The sequence below is a fragment of the Mastomys coucha genome, unplaced genomic scaffold (genome assembly GCF_008632895.1).
Source record: "Mastomys coucha isolate ucsf_1 unplaced genomic scaffold, UCSF_Mcou_1 pScaffold13, whole genome shotgun sequence".
Classification (NCBI taxonomy): domain Eukaryota; kingdom Metazoa; phylum Chordata; class Mammalia; order Rodentia; family Muridae; genus Mastomys; species Mastomys coucha.
In genome coordinates, this window is record NW_022196895.1 from 20,694,610 (window position 1) to 20,713,227 (window position 18,618).

The following is an 18,618-nucleotide window of genomic DNA, read 5'->3' on the forward strand; positions in this document are numbered from 1 at the left end:
ATTGTCTTGCTCTCCTAAGCGTGAGATTGCTGGCACTGCTCAGCCATTCTCCTTCATTCGGGGTCACTGTCATGAGCATTATTCACAGCACCATGCGTCCGTGACTTCCTGAGAAGCCCCATGCCCTTTTCTTCTTGGTTGCTAAGATATTTAGCTTCTGAGTCTGTTTTTCATAACCTTTCCATCTTGCCCTGACTGCCAAATTCTCTGTTGTGAGGGGACAGACCGCAGAAGCCCAACGGATACTTTTACAAAGGAAGCTGAGCAGGTTGGCTGATCATGACCGAGCAAGATGGATGCAGCTAACAGAGAGCAGCTGCCCCCGTACATTTATTCTGGGAGAGCTGGCACCTCTTACTGTGTGGTCCAGCTTGTCTCAAACCCATTTCAATCCTCCTGCCTCAGGCAGTTGAAGGCTAGGATGGCAAGCAGGTAGCACTACTCCATGGTCCTAGCAAATCCAAGCAGTAGAGAGACTCTGTTCAAAATGTAGATGGCAGGACAGCTCTGTCTACTGTGAGTGGCAAACTAATTTCATCGCACCAACGTCCATCCAGTTAAATTAATACCACTAATATGAAGCATATTGGGCTTGGAGCTTTTATGACTCTTCTCTTAGGAATTTATGTTGACTTTACAGCTGTCAGTGAGCTTGCATATGCTGAAGTAGCATATAATATCAAACTCAGCCCCGGGAAGCCGCAAGAATTTTCCTCCGCTCAGCTGTACAGAATCTCCACTGCCTGACATTTGGCATGCCCTCAGCAGGACACGTCCTAGCCTTGGCTCTTGGCTAGCACATGTTGCTGGTCTGTGCACCTGAGGCTCAGCTAATTTCTCCCTTTGCCTTTTGTTTAGTCCAGGCCTCATACAGGCCTCTCCACAGTAAAACCTCTCTATAAACTCCCTCAAAGGCACTTCCAAAAGGCGGATCTACTAGGTGATTATAAGTCTCATGCTGAAGACAATGAAGAAGGGTTGACATGCCCTCACTTACACAGAGAGAGTGAAGCTCCGGCTTCAGGGTCTGTGTCTTATTCAAGATACTTCTGAAATCCTGAACGTGATTGTAAGTCGCTGTAAATCTTCCAGAACTCAGATGTTATAACCACAACTGAAGTCACTACCCATCTCTAATCCCATCCCCCCATACACAAGGTGAGAGGGAAGAGTGGTCATGGGTACTTGGAAGAGACCTGAGGGAAGTAAGGTCAGGATGACATCTAGTCCAAATTGAATGGTTTTGCTGTCACTCTGTGTAATATGCTCTGTCTTCTTGGACTTCCCTGGACGTGACTGTCTCCTGAAGAAAGTTCTCCCAGTCTCCCCTCCTGGCAAACGCCCTTGATCCAGTCAAAAACGTGTGACTTCATTCAGTCAGCCACAGGAGTGTCCAGGTGGATGGGGAAACAAAATTTGACATGCATGCCCCGGCTACGTACTATCTTCTTGTTCCCATACTGGTTGGGATGGAGGTTCTCTCCAACCAGGGCCACTGTGGGGTCTCAGTGAGGAAGTGTGGTGGCTTGAATGTTTGGCCCAGGAAGTGGCACTATTAGGAGCTGTGACCTTGTCAGAGTAGGTGTGGCCTTGTTGGAGGAAGTGTGTCACAGTGGGGGTGAGCTTGAAGACACCCCTCCTCGATGCCTGGAAACAGTCTGCTCCTGTCTGCCTTTAGATCAAAAGGTAGAACTCTCAGCTCCTCCAGCCTCACGTGGGGCAGTGAGCAGTTCTGACAGCCGGATTCCAGGAGAACAACCACCTCGGAACGGAACCCCGGAGACCCACTGAACATCTGCTCAGAAGGGACGGTAGGCGTTCGGTGAAGCTCCTGAGACCAATGGCTCAGATTTCAGCCCAGACCCCTCACAGCTGCCCCTACAGGAGATGTGTGCTCTATCAGGCAGACACTGCCTCAAACTCCCAGCATTCTAGCTGGACCTTACACACAGTCATCTGACCACAAGCCAGGCAAGCCACGCCCCATACAATAAAAGGGGTGGTTTGCCCCTCCTCGCTCTTGTTCTCTTACTCTCCTACTCCTTTCTTACCCTTACCCTTCCACACTAACTCTTACCCTCTTGCTCTCTCTCTCCTCTCTGCTCTTTGTTCTCTTCTCTGCCTTTCTCTCTCTCCTTCTTCTTTTATCTCTCTCTCTCCTTCCTCTCCTTTTCCTTCTCTTTACTCAACCAGCATATTTCTCCTTTCTACAATAAAATAACTCATTCATACATTGCCTCCTTTTTAATTAAGGCGCCGTCAGCAAACAGGCCAGCCCCAGAGGAGAGAGAGAGACCTAAGCCTTAGCACCAGGCCCCCTGTTTTTGGGACAACAGCCTCATGCCTGCCTGGATGCTGCCATGCTCTCACCTTGATGATGAGAAACTGAACCTCTGAAGCTGTGAGCCAGTCCCAGTTAAATGCTGTGCCTTGGTCATGGTGTCTCGTCACAGCAATGGAAAGCCTAAAACAGAAAGCTTGCTTTTGAGAGACTTAATCCATGAATGTTTCCTCCACCCACCACTGAAGGAGACCATGCCTGGAGCCACACATAATAAGGTGCTGAGGTGGAGAGCTTTGGGGGCCCACCTTCTAGGAATTTGTCCTTGGGCTAGGACAAGAAAGTAGGCTCAATATGAATACAGCTGAGGAATGTGTTGTTGTATCTTGATGGGTTTTGTTCAGATCCTGAATACAGCTGGGCAATGGTGGCGCATGCCTTTAATCCCAGCACTTGGGAGGCAGAGGCAGGTGGATTTCTGAGTTCGAGGCCAGCCTGGTCTACAGAGTGAGTTCCAGGACAGCCAAGGCTACACGGAGAAACCCTGTCTCGAAAAAACAAAACCAACCAAACAAACAAACAAAAATCCTGAATATGGTAGTCCTGGGGCCTTTGTTTATGCCTTGTTTATTCCTTGACTACTTTGGTTTTGCCTAGAATGATATAAAAGCAGACTGGAAAAAAAATAAGCTCCCTTTAGCTTCATCATCAGCACTGGCTGGAGTCATGTTATAGTGTTGTCTAATTGCCTTATTCTTTTCAGTCCTCCCTCCCTCGAGACCCTGTTGACTGACTGAGCCGGCTTGGTCACTGAGGTGTTCGGACAGTCCCATGGGTTCCCACTTCCTGAGACTGCTTGAGCTCTCGGATTCCGGACCTCAGTTTCTGTTGCCATTCTTGCCTCCCTCTCACAATGACCCTTGCGACTATGCTTGGCCACTCCGAGAAAAGCTCTGGTTGAAAGATCCTTCCTTTACCCTCTCAGGGAACACATTCACTCTTCAGGGACACCGAACACTGTCACACGGACACTGTTCTGGGACATTATTCTGTCTACAGTAACCGCCCCCCAACCAGTGTGATCTTGATGAAGCCATCAACTCTCAGATGCTGCCTCATCTTATACGTAAGGAAGTATTAGACTAAATCCTGTCATTTATTTCTAAAACTCTACAGTTCTATAACAAAGCACAATGACACGCTGATGAGACGTGAAGACAAGCCAAGTGCCATTTCTCTGCCTAAGGGTCCCTAAGGAAGCCACACAGCGAGGACATGAGATAGGGGCTCGTGATTTCGTGTGTTCAATTCTGCTTTGAAGACACTTGGGATAAGGTAAAAGATATTCTCAAGAACCCCTCTCTGCTTTCTATCTCTGCCTCAAGTGTGGCTGGCTGGAAAAGCCAAGGTGTCTGCTGTTGTGCTGGACTTAGACTTGCAGAGTCACACTCCTCAGGACATTGTTCACTCTCCCTAGGGTGCTGCGCTTAGTGAGCAGAACACATTCGTGTTTCCTGTGTTTTCTGCTGGCTTCCCTTTCCTCCTTCCCCTTTCTAGTGTGCTCAGGGAAACATCTCTTTCCCTCCCTCAGTTACAGTTCTCCCCCTCAGCTCAATCTACTTGAAATCTTAGCCTCGCATCTGGCCCTTCATCTAACTCTGGCTAAGCGCGTTCAGGGACCAGTAGGAAGGACTCTACCTCACACACCCAATCCCTCTTCTCTCCTCCTTAGCACAAAGGTGGAAAGGAGGGCGGGAGAATGGACTGGAAGGATCGGGAAATGTGGCTTCCTTTTTGTGGTACCCCAAGGGCTACCTGACAACGGTGCTGTCCTCTGGAAAAGTGGGCATCCAGATGCTGTAGACCCAGGTGGAAGCAGGCTTCCCCGGGTGCCTGAGTCTCACCTTTCCTTCACCAAGGAACCCAGATGAGTTGCCTCATCCTGCCTCTTCCAGCTGTGCCCTGGATCCAACCTCCAGCCGCTCCTCCACTCCACATCCCAGTTCAGCTGATGACCCAACACCTACACGAACCACAACCATCTGAACCATAAGTAAGAAAGGGGAAGCAGAAGGCTGCCCCACCAGAAGCATCCCTCTGTTCTCCATGCAACACACATAGGCTCTTGGTCCTCTGCCCAGAGTGAATGCTGGAGGTGCCAAAACCAGGCCAGAGCGGGGCAGGCAGTGGCTCTACCCTTGGCTCTCCCATTTACTCAATTTACTCAACAGTCTCTTGGGAGGATGGTATGGCACAAGCACCACTGAAGGCACTGGGGATATAATAAGGGACTTTCCCACAAGTAATGTATATGCTAACTGGGAAGAAATAGGACTGAGCGAAGTTCGTGGGATAAAGAGCACAGGTGACTTGGGGGATCTGAGACTGAAAGAACTAAGAAGCAAGAGGAGCCCAGGGGTGTGGCTGAGGCAGGAGGAACGAGGGGAGTATCGGGAGGGAGGTTACAGAGGTAAGTGGGTAAAGCACACAGCAAGACTATGGCTACTATAGTAGTTTGGTTTTGTTACCATAATGAAATAACCTGAGGCAGGCTACTTTATAAAGAAAAGTATTATTACTGGGCTAATAATCTCAAGATACAAGTTGTAGGGACTCCATCCAGTGATAGTCTTGCTGTTGGAAGAATTTCAAAGTGACACCAGGGCATCACATGGCAAGAGATGTAGTGTGTGTGTGTGTGTGTGTGTTTTCGTTCCTGGGCATATGCTCCTATATGTGTGTCCTTCGTGTGAAGCCACCAGGATCCACTCATGGAGAATACATCCTGAGAACCTTACCTAGTGCAATTCCCCTTCTGCAGATCAACCTCTAAACACTAAAGTCAAATTAAGTCTCCCTCCTCCTCACACTTCACAGTGGGACATTTGGAGGACCCTGAGGCTGTATCCATATTAGATCTCTGAAACCCCTCCTGAATACAAGAGGGAGATATTAGAAGGAACAGGGCAGAAGAGTGTGGCATGATGTGGCAGGAGCCTCTAGATGCTCAGTGGCCAATCAATAACAGGAAGCAAGGTCAGAAGTATCGGGACCAGTCAAGAGGCCTGAGTAACAAGGTCAAAAGTATCTGGACCAGTCAGGAGGCCTGCGTAACACCGTCAAAGGGATGAAAGAGTCTGGGATCAGCGGGGGTCGGTGCTGAGAAAAGGCTGCGCTCCTGGTCTGTTCTAAAGTCTCCTGCTATACTCGGTAAGGATCATGAGGGAGACAGAGATCATTCAGGCCTGAGCAGCTTGAAGGTGTTGGCATTCCTTGAGATGGAGGAGGGGAGGAGACTGAGGCAGGAGATAAAGCTGTGTTAGTTTGGGCATGCTCAGTCTGTAGTTAGGCATCCAAGAGGAGACATAGAGAGGCAGTAGGATGTTCCTCTGGACTTCAGGGGGAAAGTCCTGGCTGGTTGTATAAATCAAAATTATATTTAAAGCCACAACATGGAAGAATGGGAAACTTGGAAATAGATCCACACAAAAACAGCCAACTGATCTTTGACAAAGAGGCAAAGGCAATTAAGTAGAAGAAGAATAGTCTTTTCAACAAATAGCACTGGAACAATTGGATGTTGATACGAAAAATGGAATGGGCATAGACTGCCTCAGGCTTTCCATAAAAAGTGGCTCACCATGGGTCATGGCAAAGAGGTAAACCATAAAAGCAAGAGGCTTGTGGAAGATACAGGAGACAATCTAGGTAACCTGGGATTTAGTGACAGGATTTTAGATGAGACACCAGAAGCAGAAGCTATGGCTTTTTTTTTTTTTTAAAGGAACAGAAAGAAATAGTTAACCTTGGTTTAAAAAACAAAGCCACAAGACAACGAAAGGAACATGGAGGAGACAGAGCAGCCTAAGGAAGGATGTTCTAACACTTTCGGTCACTCCAGATAGTGGAGTGATGCCCTGTGAAATCCTGAGGACTTACGATGGTGTGATGGTTAACCCTGTCAACCTGTCTGAGCTGAGAAGTGCCTGAGAGCTCCATAAGGCACACCCAGTGGTAGCTGCTTACCCTGTCAACCTGTCTGAGCTGAGAGGTGCCTGAGAGCTCCATAAGGCTCACCCAGTGGTAGCTGCTTTTCTCCTAACCTGAGAAAACAACTTAAGAGAGGGGAGATTTGAGGCTCCAGAGATGGCCCCATGCTCACGAGCACTTGTTTCTCTCGAAGAGGACCCAAGTTCAATTCCCAGCACCTACATGGCAGCTCACAATCATGTCTAACTCCGTTTGGGGGTTTGGGGGAACCCATGTCTTTCCCTGACCACCAAAGGCACCAGGCACATACATAGTGCCCATATTTACAAGCAGAAAATACATATACAGTAAAACAAATAAATCTGGGAGCTGGAGAGATGGCTCAGCGGTTAAGAACACTGACTGCTCTTCTGAAGGTCATGAATTCAAATCCCAGCAACCACATGGTGGCTCACAACCATCCATAAGGAGATCCGACGTCCTCTTCTGGTGTGTCTGAAGACAGCTACAGTGTTCTTACATATAATAAATAAATAAATCTAAAAGCGAGAGAGGATGGCGTTTATGTAAGGTCATGGTTCGTAAGTTATGATCTAGTATGGTAGCTTTGTCTATGACAGAGGGAGCACAAAGCAATATGTGTACAATCTAATGAACCTGGAGGCAAGAGGGTGGGACCAAAATAAGGCCAGGCTGTCATTTTTAACGTCCCTTCCACGATCCCTCCCACCAGCCAATCCCCAAAACCTCCCCCAAAACAGCTAGACACCACATATGTAGACATCAGAGCCTGTAGAGGATAGTTCACACTCAAAGTCCAACAGAGCGTAGGCTGGCCCTGAGTGCAGGTAACACATCTACAGGCAGGGGGTCTATACGTAATAAATGGGAGAAGGGAGAAATCCCCCCAGTGACTTCTTGGCTACTATTATGTGTTCTACTACTCCTTCCCCCTTCTAATTACAGAAACCTCCAAAACCAGAAGCCAAAATAAATCTTTGCGCCTTCACATTATATTGTTTGAGTGTCATGTCACAGAAAGAAAAAAAATGACCAATACAGCTGGAGATACAAACTTGGAAGTCAGCACGGAATATATTTAAAGAACTTGCCTCTGCATAAGCTGATCTAGGAGTGTCCCAGGCAGAGGAAGGGGAAGCTAAAGAACAAAGCCATGCGCAATGGAGTGGAGTCTCCTGCAGGCATGAGCAGTAGCCAGCACAGCAGACGGACAAGAAGCCAAAGGGCAACCCCAAGATCAGGGTTTCTAGAATGAAACCTAGTCAGAGTGTGGCAGGCAACTGACAACAGTGTCATCTGAGGACTCCATTGGATTGGCCACAAGGGCCTTAGCAACCAAGCTCTGGGCTATTCTGGTGCAAAGCTCCCCCTAGGCACATTCTGGAAGGCATGAATAGAGCAGCAACTGGGGCAGCCCATAGGCAATCCTGTCACAGAAAAGTCTTGAAAGAGAATCAGAGATGATAAGCAATGTGTGAAGGGGGATTTCATCAAAGAGAGGAACGTTGTGAATGGAAGACATTGCGGCAAGCTGTGGCTGAAGTTCATGGTCTAGAAGAGAGGGACAACTCAGCCACACAGAAGGGATGGGAAGAATTGGGAAACAGAGGGCTGGGAGAAGGGGAGGAGATGGTCACTTGGCCACGAATGTAGGAGACTCAAAGCCGTCTGGGAATTCGATTGTTGGACCAACTTCCTCAGACTTAGTAAAACTCTGAGGAGGACGCAGGGGCAAAGTTAAACTGACAACGCCGACCGTCAAATAAAAGGATATACAAAACTGAAGGTTGAGATCTTTAAGTGAGAGGATGACTGAAATGCCTTCTCTACAGGGAGGACTGGGAGACATTGTGCACAGGGAGCGGCTTCTTTTAGTACATTCGAGTTGCCAGTCCTTTCATTTTGAGACTAAGCATCATCTTATCAAAAATAGTCAACTTAGCTATGTTTCTTATCACTCCAGGTGCAGGGCAGTTGTGCCCGAGAAGCACATGCTGTCTCCTCAGAGAAAGCACATCTCTGCTCACCCAGGCCTGAGGTACCCACAGGATGTGGATGCCAAACGGCGAGAAGACTCATGCTGAAGGGATGGATGGGCACGTCTCCAGAAGACTCGTGCTTGGTTCTAGCTAATCTCTAATGACTTGATGGGCAGCTTCTGAGCATATTTATGAGCAGTGAAGAACTCGGCACTGGGCACTGTTCAAAGCCACAGCCCGACTCCAAGGAGGACAGGTGGCCTTCACAAGAAAAAGCAGTGTTTGCTTATTGTGGTTGTCCGTTTGTTTTTTTTTTTTTTTTCTGTTATAACAAAATATCTGAGGCTGGGTAATATATAAAGAAAAGAGGATTATTTAGCTCAGTTTAAGAGATCAAGGGCATTAGTGTCAGTGGGTGGTGTTCTGGGGTGACATCTTCCTAGCGAAAGGCATCATGGTAGAAGTGTGTGGAAGAGGGGGAGACCATGTGGTGGGACAGGAAGCCAGGGAGAGTTAGAACAAGACAGCCATCATATTCATCCATAACCTCCTTCAGATGTTTAGCCCCGGCCTCTATATCTACACCTTGCTAAAGTGTGTATGGGGGTGTGGGGGGGGATTGACCTACTCAACTCCCAGTAGGCTCCAGCTCTTAAGGGTAACATAGCAACACTGGGGATGAAGTTTCTCACACAAGCCCCACTTTTACCTTCCCTGGACCATACACCCATCCAGCCAAACTTTCTGTCTTCACTTTTTATTTATCCAAATTCCCATTTTCTCATTTAACTTTCACTCTGTGTCAGTTTGGCTTCGCTCCCGACTGTCTCAGGGTCTTTGCATGTCAGGAAAATCCGCCTCTTGGATTCCAGGGCCACGCAAGGTAGCACACACCAGCATGGCGTTCTGCGTAGACTTCCCAGAGTCTCTGTAGGTTCCCTCTGGAAGCTCCAGAGTCCTCTGAACTACCCAGAAAAGAACAGGGAAGTCTTGGCCGCACATTTTACCAACTGCTTCCACCTGTGTTGTTCCCGCACTGTGGCTGTCTCTAACACTTCTCTCTCTCTCTCTCTCTCTCTCTCTCTCTCTCTCTCTCTCTCTCTCTCTCTCTCTCTCTCTCTCTCTCCTCGATGGCCTGAAGTCTGTGGGCAGCAGCTGGCTGACTAAGTTTCCAGGTGGGGTTTGCCTGTCTCTCTCTCATTCAAGGCTGCTTGTCTCCAGCCCTCCACCTCTAGGACTCCCTTGGCTTTTCTCCCCTGCCCACATGGCCACTTTCCCCTCTCCAGCCTGCCCATCCTTTATTCCTTGGCTCTGCATCCCTCCTCAACACAAATCTTTTTTCCTGTCTGACCTGAGCAGTTAGGGGCTGAGACTCAAATCCTTCCTCCTCTTGTCCTCTGGGCACCTTGGGGAAGCATGCTGGGCGCTGCTGTACCATTTAGTGGCTTCCTCTGCTGTGAGATTAAATGGCTAATGCAGAGTGAGGTGTTTATTAGCACATTTGTAGCTAGCTCTTCCCATGGCCAATGAGCCGTGCCATCCGCTGCAATGCCTTTGGGAACCTTTGGGTCTGGGCCCTTTCCAGCTGCCTTCAATCTTGTTGCGTGTGACCCGGGGAGGCCATTTCATTGCCAGGAACCTGACTGTCTTCTCTTCCACGCTGCCGCCCAAGTTCAAGATCACTGGGCTGTTGACTCTGAATAACAAACTTGTTTTCTACTACTTATTTGTAGCTAGCTCTGATTTCTCTGACTGCAGAGTGGCCTGAACTCCTGTTGGCACTTCCTTGCTCCTGTTTGTCCCCGGCCCTACTTGGTTCTCTGTCTCTCTGTCTCTCTCTGTCTCTGTCTCTGTCTCTGTTTGCCTCTGTCTCTGCCTCTCTCTCTCTCTCTCTCTCTGCCTCTGTCTCTGCCTCTCTCTCTCTCTCTCTCTCTCTCTCTCTCTCACACACACACACACACACACACACACACGCACACGTGCGCTCGCGCACACATACCCCCTCTCATCCTAGAAGCAGCAAGAGCATCTCCATTTGTCAGCACAAAACCCTTGTGTCCTCCGTAGGAACTCATTTCCATCTCCAGCCCTAATTCTTTGCCCTTTTAGACCCAGCTATTATTGCTTCTCATTTGCATTGAATGGCCCCTTAGCAACCATCACACACTGCTTTGGAGACCAGCTCACTTCCAGTCCTGCAGGATTCACTAGAATCATAGCTCGTCCAGAGTACCATTTTAACATGTGATAAACAGAGTCGAGCAGCTCTCACTGCATCCGGATACACGCATGCCCTCTACCGAATAACGGCCCAGAACCAAGCTGCTCTGGAGGCACATCTGGAGTGCAGCATATTGTTCATTGGCCATTAAAGGAAGAAAAGGAAATCCAAACAGTTTGCTACCCACGAAACACTATTAGACCCTATTAGATACTGTTCGAGCTACTACTTTTGGCAGAATGGACTTGGAGTGGGAGACGTCAGGCACAGGAGCAGTGAGTGCATGAAAATATCCAGAGAAATGTAGACCAAAGCCACATGAGATCCTTCTCTCTCCAGTAAAGTGGTTATTATATAAATAAGTAAATAAAACACAAGTCCTGGAGAGAACTAGGAGAAGGGGAGCTTTGGATGTTGATGGGAGTGTGAGCTCATAGAGCCATTGTGGACAACAGCATGAAGAACCTTTCCACATTTTTAAAAAGAGCCAAAGCTGATGTCGTGATGGACACTTTTAATCTTACTTCTCAGAAGGAAGAGGCAGGGGGATTTCTGCGGGTTTGAGGCTACCCTTGTCTATACAGCAAGCTCCAAGCCAGCCGGAGATACATAGTGAGACTCTGTCTAAAACAGCAAAACAAACAACAAACAAAATCAAACAAGCTGGGCATGGTGGCACACACCTTTAACCCCAGCACTTGGGAGGCAGAGGCAAGCAGATCTCTGAGTTCAAGGCCAGCCTGCTTTACAGAGTGAGCCCAGGACAGCCAGGGTTCTGTTACAAAGAGACACCCTGTCTCAAAAAAACAAAGATCAACAAACAAAAAACATAGAGGTGAGCGACAATCCCACTGCTGGGTATATATGACAGGCACATAAAGTTCACATTCTGAGAGACATCAGTGCCCTGCTCTTGGGTACACTGTTCATCATATCTATAAAATGGACACAAATGGACTGGGGATGTAGCCTAGTCAATAGAGCGCTTGCCTACTGGCATGCATAAAACCCTTAGTTTAATTGCCAGCCCTGCAGAAAGGTAGGGGAGATGGCATACACTTGTAATTGGCTCTCAATGGATGGAGGATGGAGGATTCGAAACTCAAGGTTATCCTTGACTAAACAGCTTGAGGACAACCTGGACTATAGGAGAGTCCCTGTCAAGGTTGGGCTTGGGAAAGTACAGAGAGATAGAGGCACAAGGAGAGAAAGAGACTTGAGAGATGGAGACAGGATAAGAAAGAAAAGAAGAAGAAAGAAAGGAGGGAGGGAGGGAAACAATTACGTGTCCACCAACCTGTAAATGGTTAGTGAAATGTCATACAGAGAACAAGAGAATGCTTGTCAGCCAGAATCATCACAGAACAGAATCCTGACATGTGAGACAACCTTTGAAGGGACCAGAGAGCATTCAAGCCAGACAACAAAACACAAATACCACAGGGCCTCAGTCATTTGCCCATGATGTCACTGGAGGCTGGGAGAGCAGATGGGAGAAGGCGTGGGTTGAGGTTGCCCGAGAGTCTTATGGGGCAGCTGCACAGAAGAGGTTCTTGTGCCCACTGAGCAATGGAGTAACTATAGATACCAAAGCAATGCATATCCCAAGGAGATGTGTTTGAGGAGACAGATGTGCAGAACCTGGTTAAAACAGTACCGGTGTGCTGAAGTGTCTGTCACACGGAGCACCACTAACGTAGATGTTTACATTTTAGTGCATCAGTTAAAAATGGTTCTCAGTTAAAATTTGAAAAGAATAAAAGAAAAACTTTAAACAATATGTAATATTAGAGGAAACAGATCATTTATAATATCCTTTTTAAAAGCGGTGGAGGGGGGCAGTGGTACAGCACACCTTTAATCCCACCACTCAGGAGGCAGAGACAAGTGGATCTCTGAGTTGGAGGCCAGCTTAATCTACAGAGTGAGTTCCAAGGCAGCCAGGGCTGCACAGAGAAACACTGTCTCAAACAACAACAACAACAACAACAACAACCATATCTTTTTAAAAACATCACAGTTAGCTAGATTCTGCCTTTCCCAGAACAGATATAAACACTGCTATGCCAGCAGACTAGTTCCCTGGGGGAAAAAAAACCTGAAGATCTAATTCTTAGTGTTTCTTGCATTCTGTAGTATAAATGATCCCACCATGATGACTATGTGAGGAGAACTCACAACATTAACAAAGGTTCTGCAGATTTCTGACAGCCAATAAAGCAGATAGCAACTGCAGCAAGACGATGTAGAAGTTTGGGAAACAAAAGAAAGCATCAAGGATAGACGTTTAAAATGGTGCCCAGAGGGCTGGGGGTGAGGTAGCTCAGCTGACAGATTGTTTAACTCCCAGACTTGGGGATCTGAGTTGAACCCTTAGGATCCATGGGGAAATGGCTAGATGCAGCTTGCTGGCCAGCCTGCCTGTGCCACTGAGCTCCATGTCAGTGAGAAATCTTGTCTCAAAAATAAAAGATGGAGCCACCAAGCTGGCTCAGCAGGTAGCAGTTGCTGCCCAAGCCTGGTGATCTGAGTTTGTTCCCTGGAACCCACATAAGGGTAGAAGGAGAGAACCGACTCCACAATGTTGTCCTTTGACGTAACACATAAATAATAAATTATATATTTCAAGGCCCTATCGAGTCTAGGGTGAGACTTGAATTTTTTTTTTATTTATTTATATGAGTGAATTGTAGCTCTCTTCAGACATACCAGATGAGGGCAACAGATCCCATTACAGATGGTTGTGAGCCACCATGTGGTTGCTGGGATTTGAACTCAGGAGCTCTGGAAGAGCAGTCAGTGCTCTTACCTGCTGAGCCATCTCTCTAGCCTCTGATTTTTTTTTAAGTGGACAGAAACTGAGGGATAACACTTGGGGTTATTTTCTGGCCTTCAAACACACACACACACACACACACACACACACACACTCACATATACATGCACTCGCACATGCACACGGAGAGTGAATGGATCCAGGCATTTATAAATACAAACGTTCACTGCCAGGCAAGGTGGCACTCTCCTGTAATCCCTGCACTTTGGATGCTGAGGCAGGAGGATGGAGAGTGTTAAACCCTGTCATAAAATGACTATAATATAAACGCCGTGGAGCCCAAGATACATTTGAATAATCAAATTTAGCTTTAAGGCTCCCCTAGCACTGCAAGGAGCCTTACCTGGTCCGCCATGTTCTAAAGATAAAATGTCACATGCTGAGAAGTGCCACTTTCCTCTTCTACAAGTAGGTCATGTTCCTCCGCCTCCCCCGGGACCTGGAAAGCAGCAACTTGCTTTCATCAGCATCAGCCTGGTGCTCCCACCTTGGAACTGAAAAGGCCAGCCACAGGCCAGGGATGCAGGAGTGAGGGTCTCAGTGCTCCGGATCCCTGCTTTGCTCTGCTGGGCAGAGCTGGGGTGTATGCCACGCCACAGCCTTGGAGGAGTTGCCCATGCGTACACCAAGGACCAGACCTGGCAAGTTTGAAGCTGCTGTCTCTTCTGAAGCACAGGTGCTGAATGTAAGACTTCCTTGTTCCCATGAAATGTTTGTGTGAGAAACTTATACTTTAAAAATAAGCTTTTATAGCCGGGCAATGGTGGCCCACGTCTTTAATCCCAGCACTTGGGAGGCAGAGGCAGACGGATTTCTGAGTTTGAGGCCAGCCTGGTCTACAGAGTGAGTTCCAGGACAGCCAGGGCTACACAGAGAAACCCTGTCTCAAAACAAACAAACAAACAAAAAAAAGCTTTTATAACTGGGCAAGATGACTTATGTTGACTTATGTGTATAATCCCAACACTTGAAAAATTGAAGCCGAGAGATTTCTACAGGTTAAAGGCTAGCCAGACTACAAAGTGAGTACCAGGCACCAGTACTTCACAGTAAGACTGTCTCAAAACAAAACATACACACACACAGATCAGGCTGTGCCCTGCTTTAAGCGACTCCATATTGTATACGAGTGTATGAAAAACTGTTTCTTCAGGTTGTTTTTCAGACTTCATTATGCAAGCAGCTTTTGAGTCTCGAAGATGTCTCTGCACCTGGGTAGATGTGAATGACACTCTCTGTCGGCACCATCGACTGATAAATGACTTATTCCTGGGAATACCCCACAAGCTTATTGGGCGAATTGAGACTGTAGGAGCACATAGGTGTATTAAGATCATATCAGAAAGAAACAAGCCTAGGAACTTACCAGAAAGAAGGTATAACTCATTCACCTGATCCCACGAAGCGGTGGACACCTACCATTATGGTGGCAACAGCCCTCACTGAGCGGCCATCTGATCACACAATGTCGAGGGCCAATAGGCAGAGAATGTCCAGCTGTCCCAGGGGTTTCAGCTGGATTTGGTCCCTACTGCTGCTGTGCTCAACTGGCATCTGCCTGTCTTCATGTTCACCCATCTGGTCCTGAGTCATCTACCTATGTGTCTGCTTCAACTCAAAAGTCCTGCCTGTTCGCCTCTGTAGCTGTGCTCTGTTCTGCAGCTTTCCTCTCAGACCTGTGGCCCACAGTGGCCTGACTCCAGCTCCCTCTCCAGCTGCTCGTTATTTTCCCTCTCACCAAGATGCCATTTCCTTTCAGCTGTCAGCCTTCCTCCCCATGGGCCTTGGGACCCTCAAACACTGCTGTGGTCTCTCCGTCCTTCACATCTCTTCTGTGATTTACACATGTATATATGGAGACATCCATCCCTTTACAGCTATTCTGTAATCTAAATTGTGGGAACATATCCACTGTGCGATATGTAATGTATGACCAGAGAGTTACTATATTCACCTCATCAGAGCTACCAAGGAAAGTAGGTTTCTGGTAGGTTGGTGCCACTGCAGAAACACACACACACACACACACACACACACACACACACACACACACACACGTTCTAACGTATGGCTGACAAGCACACACACAGCAATGAAGTTTGTGTTGCAGTGTGATATGCACACTGGAAAGTTCAGAAATCATAACAGAAAAGAGCCAGGACATCCACAGCCCCCACCCCCACTTCACTGAGCATGGCTCCCAGTAGCCCCCTTACGCTTCCTCCCAGTCATTCTTCACAATCACTGACACCTTTGACTAACGGGGTCACTGATTAATGAAGACATATGGTGAGTGTAGAGGGAAAAGGCCATTAATACTAGACCAGAAAATGGAGCAGGCCCCTGTTACAGAATTTTTAGAAGCTTTGTCCAGAAATCTCCAACTGCTAATCTGTGACCACTGTTACCTGACACCACAGAGCAACAGCCCCACACCCCAGGACCCACACCCCAGGACCCACTAACTAAGGCTGAACTTGGCTCAACCAGGACTGTTTATATTTACATGGCTCTTACTTGCATGGTATAGATTGCAGACCTGGAAATGGACGGTGGCTCGCACTAACGTCATAGAACTGAACACTTGCCAGTTTGTACTGTCTCCCTTCACAGGGCACAAATGACATGTCAGGAAACTGAACAGAAATGGAGACACTCTTCCCACTCACTTCCCTGTAGCCCATTACCCTAAGCCTCAGGTAAAGTTACTGCCCAGCCTGCCATCTTCTTGCAGTCCAGTCAACAAACTGTTCTTACTGTGTTCCAGAGAGTGATTTCATTCCCTGCCTCCCGACCCTGTCCCCACTACTGCTAACCCACTGCAGTAAATAGTGTGTTGGGTTTCTCCTACTCACGCCTGGGAGAGTCATCTATAGAGTGACAAGTAGGTCCTCATTATTCAGGACCATTGCTGTAGAAAGACTGATTTTTGCTGTTTAAATATATCCCAGTGTATCTAAAATTTTGTTTTTCTGCTACTACAAACAAAGCTTTTATTACCATTTGTCTTAGTTAGGGTTTCATTGCTGTGAAGAGATACCATAACCAAGGCAACTCTTATAACGACAGCACTTAATTGCGGTTGGCTTACAGGTTCAGAGGGTCAGTCCACTATTAATCATGGTGGGAAGCATGGCAGCATCCAGGCAGGCATGGCTCTGGAGGAGCTGAGGGTTCTACATCTTGCTCCCAAGGCAGAGAGAAGAAAACTGAAGACTCTCAGGCAGCTATGAGGAGGGTCTCAAAGCCTACAGTGACAGTGACACACCTACTCCAACAATGACACACCTCCTAATAGTGCCACTCCCTGGGTCAAGCATATTCAAACCATCACTTCGTTCTAGCACATGTTTAGGCTATATGTATGTGTGCGTATGTGTGTATTATATGTATGTATGTATGTATGTATGTATGTATGTATGTATATACACTAGAAAATACCTATATCACTGCTTTGCTTTATTAGATGTTGCTATAATGTTTTTTCAGAGTAATTGTGCCGAAATGTAACATTTTATTTATTCAGTGAAATAAAACTCTTTTAAAGTGTAATGATCCATGCTGAAGAAGTTGTGGCAGATCTGGTGATCTAGTGTACAGCTCGTAGCAGTTTTCTGTAATATAATGTCACAGAGCTCTGGCAATAGAGAGACCTGCTAATTCAATGTGAAGGTCTTAGGTTATTCGTCCAAACTGTAGAGGAGTAAATATTCATTCATTCACTATGCAAACAGGAATACACCCCACCCCCCAGGCTGTATGTGACCATGACAGGGCTTGGTTTCTGTTACCAGCGGTTTTTACTATGATAAGGAACGGGAATAGATGCTCTCCTCCAGACTGCGGTTCAATGCTCTGTTACAGAGAGTAGTCAACACATATAGATTGGAGAAAGCATGTAGAGCCTGGCTTAGAGAAGAGCAAAAGAGGAAATCAGCGTATGCTATCTGCAGATGACATGAGCTCACTCCTGCAAAAACCTGGAGAATCAAAGTGACTAACTCCACAAAGCTCAAAGCCAAAGAAGATAATGTAAACTTTTCAAAGTGATAGCCTTCATACATCAGAAGACTCAAGGCAAGAGCAAATCCAGACCCACAGACAGCAGTAAGAAACAAAAGGGAGATACGTAGGCCTAGGTGGTTAGAAACATCTGAACCTAAACGAGAAAGTCAAAGCTCCTGATGGCATGAAGGAGACTGGGACAGAGGGGACTGTACTTCGGCTCTAAGTAGGAAACTCCACATGCAAAGATGTGAGTTCTCATCTAACTAATGGACAAGGGCAATGAAAGGCCAGCCATGGTGATCTGAAGGAGAACGCCCGCCCCCAAAGGTGCATATGTTTGATTGCTTGTTCCCAGTTAGTGGAACTGTTTCAGAAGAATTAGGAGGTGTGGTCTCTTTGGAGGAGGTGTGGCACTGGGAATGGCTTCAAAAATCCCACGCAGGCCCAGGGTCTCTCTCTCTCTCTCTCTCTCTCTCTCTCTCTCTCTCTCTCTCTCTGCCTGCTTGCCTGTCTCCATGCTCCCCACCATGATGATAGTGGACTAACTCTCTGAAACTGTAAGCAAGCTCCCGATTAAATGTTCTCTTCTCTAAGTTTCTTTGGTGGTGGTATCTCTTCACAACAATAGAAGAGTAACTGAGACACCAACCAAACAGCAATGAGCATTCATCACACAGAAGTTGACCAGTGGGCTGGAGAGATGGCTAAGTGGTTAAGAGCACCGACTGCTCTACTGAAGGTCGTGAGTTCAAATCCCAGCAACCACACGGTGGCTCACAGCCATCCGTAATGAGATCTGATGCCCTCTTCTGGGATATCTGAAGATAGCTACAGTGTACTTACATATAATAAATAAATAAATCTTAAAAAAAAAAAAAAGAAGAAGTTGACCAGTCATCAGAGGCCACAAAGGTATGACTATAGTTACAGAAAAGTCGAAGGAGAAGGAGGAGCAGCAGCAGCAGCAGCTCATAGTAACAGAAATGTCAATGATGGCTTAAGCAGGGACAAAGGTGGAAGGTAGAATAGTGATTGATGATAATGGGTAGATGGCTTCATTTAAGAGGGACAAATTACTCTAAGATTAGATAGTAGTGGTTGCTTCAATACCCTGTGAATATACTAAGAACTATTAACTTGAATATTTTCAGTGGCTGATACGTATAAAACGTGTGTGTGTGTGTGTGTGTGTGTGTGTGTGTGTGTGTGTATCTGTCTGTCTGTCTGTGTTATAATCCCATTAAAATCACTTAAAATTTTGTGTAGAAAAACAGCCATACAT

At 47.0% G+C, this 18,618-nt stretch overlaps 1 long non-coding RNA gene across 1 annotated transcript; it reads left to right on the plus strand.

Moving 5' to 3' along the window:
• The first annotated feature begins 1,628 nt into the window (after positions 1-1,628).
• On the plus strand, positions 1,629-8,560 carry LOC116086922. Its single transcript, XR_004117202.1, has 4 exons — positions 1,629-1,811; positions 3,458-3,616; positions 4,201-4,334; positions 8,256-8,560. It is a non-coding gene; the product is annotated as an uncharacterized LOC116086922 (long non-coding RNA).
• The last annotated feature ends 10,058 nt before the right edge of the window (positions 8,561-18,618 follow it).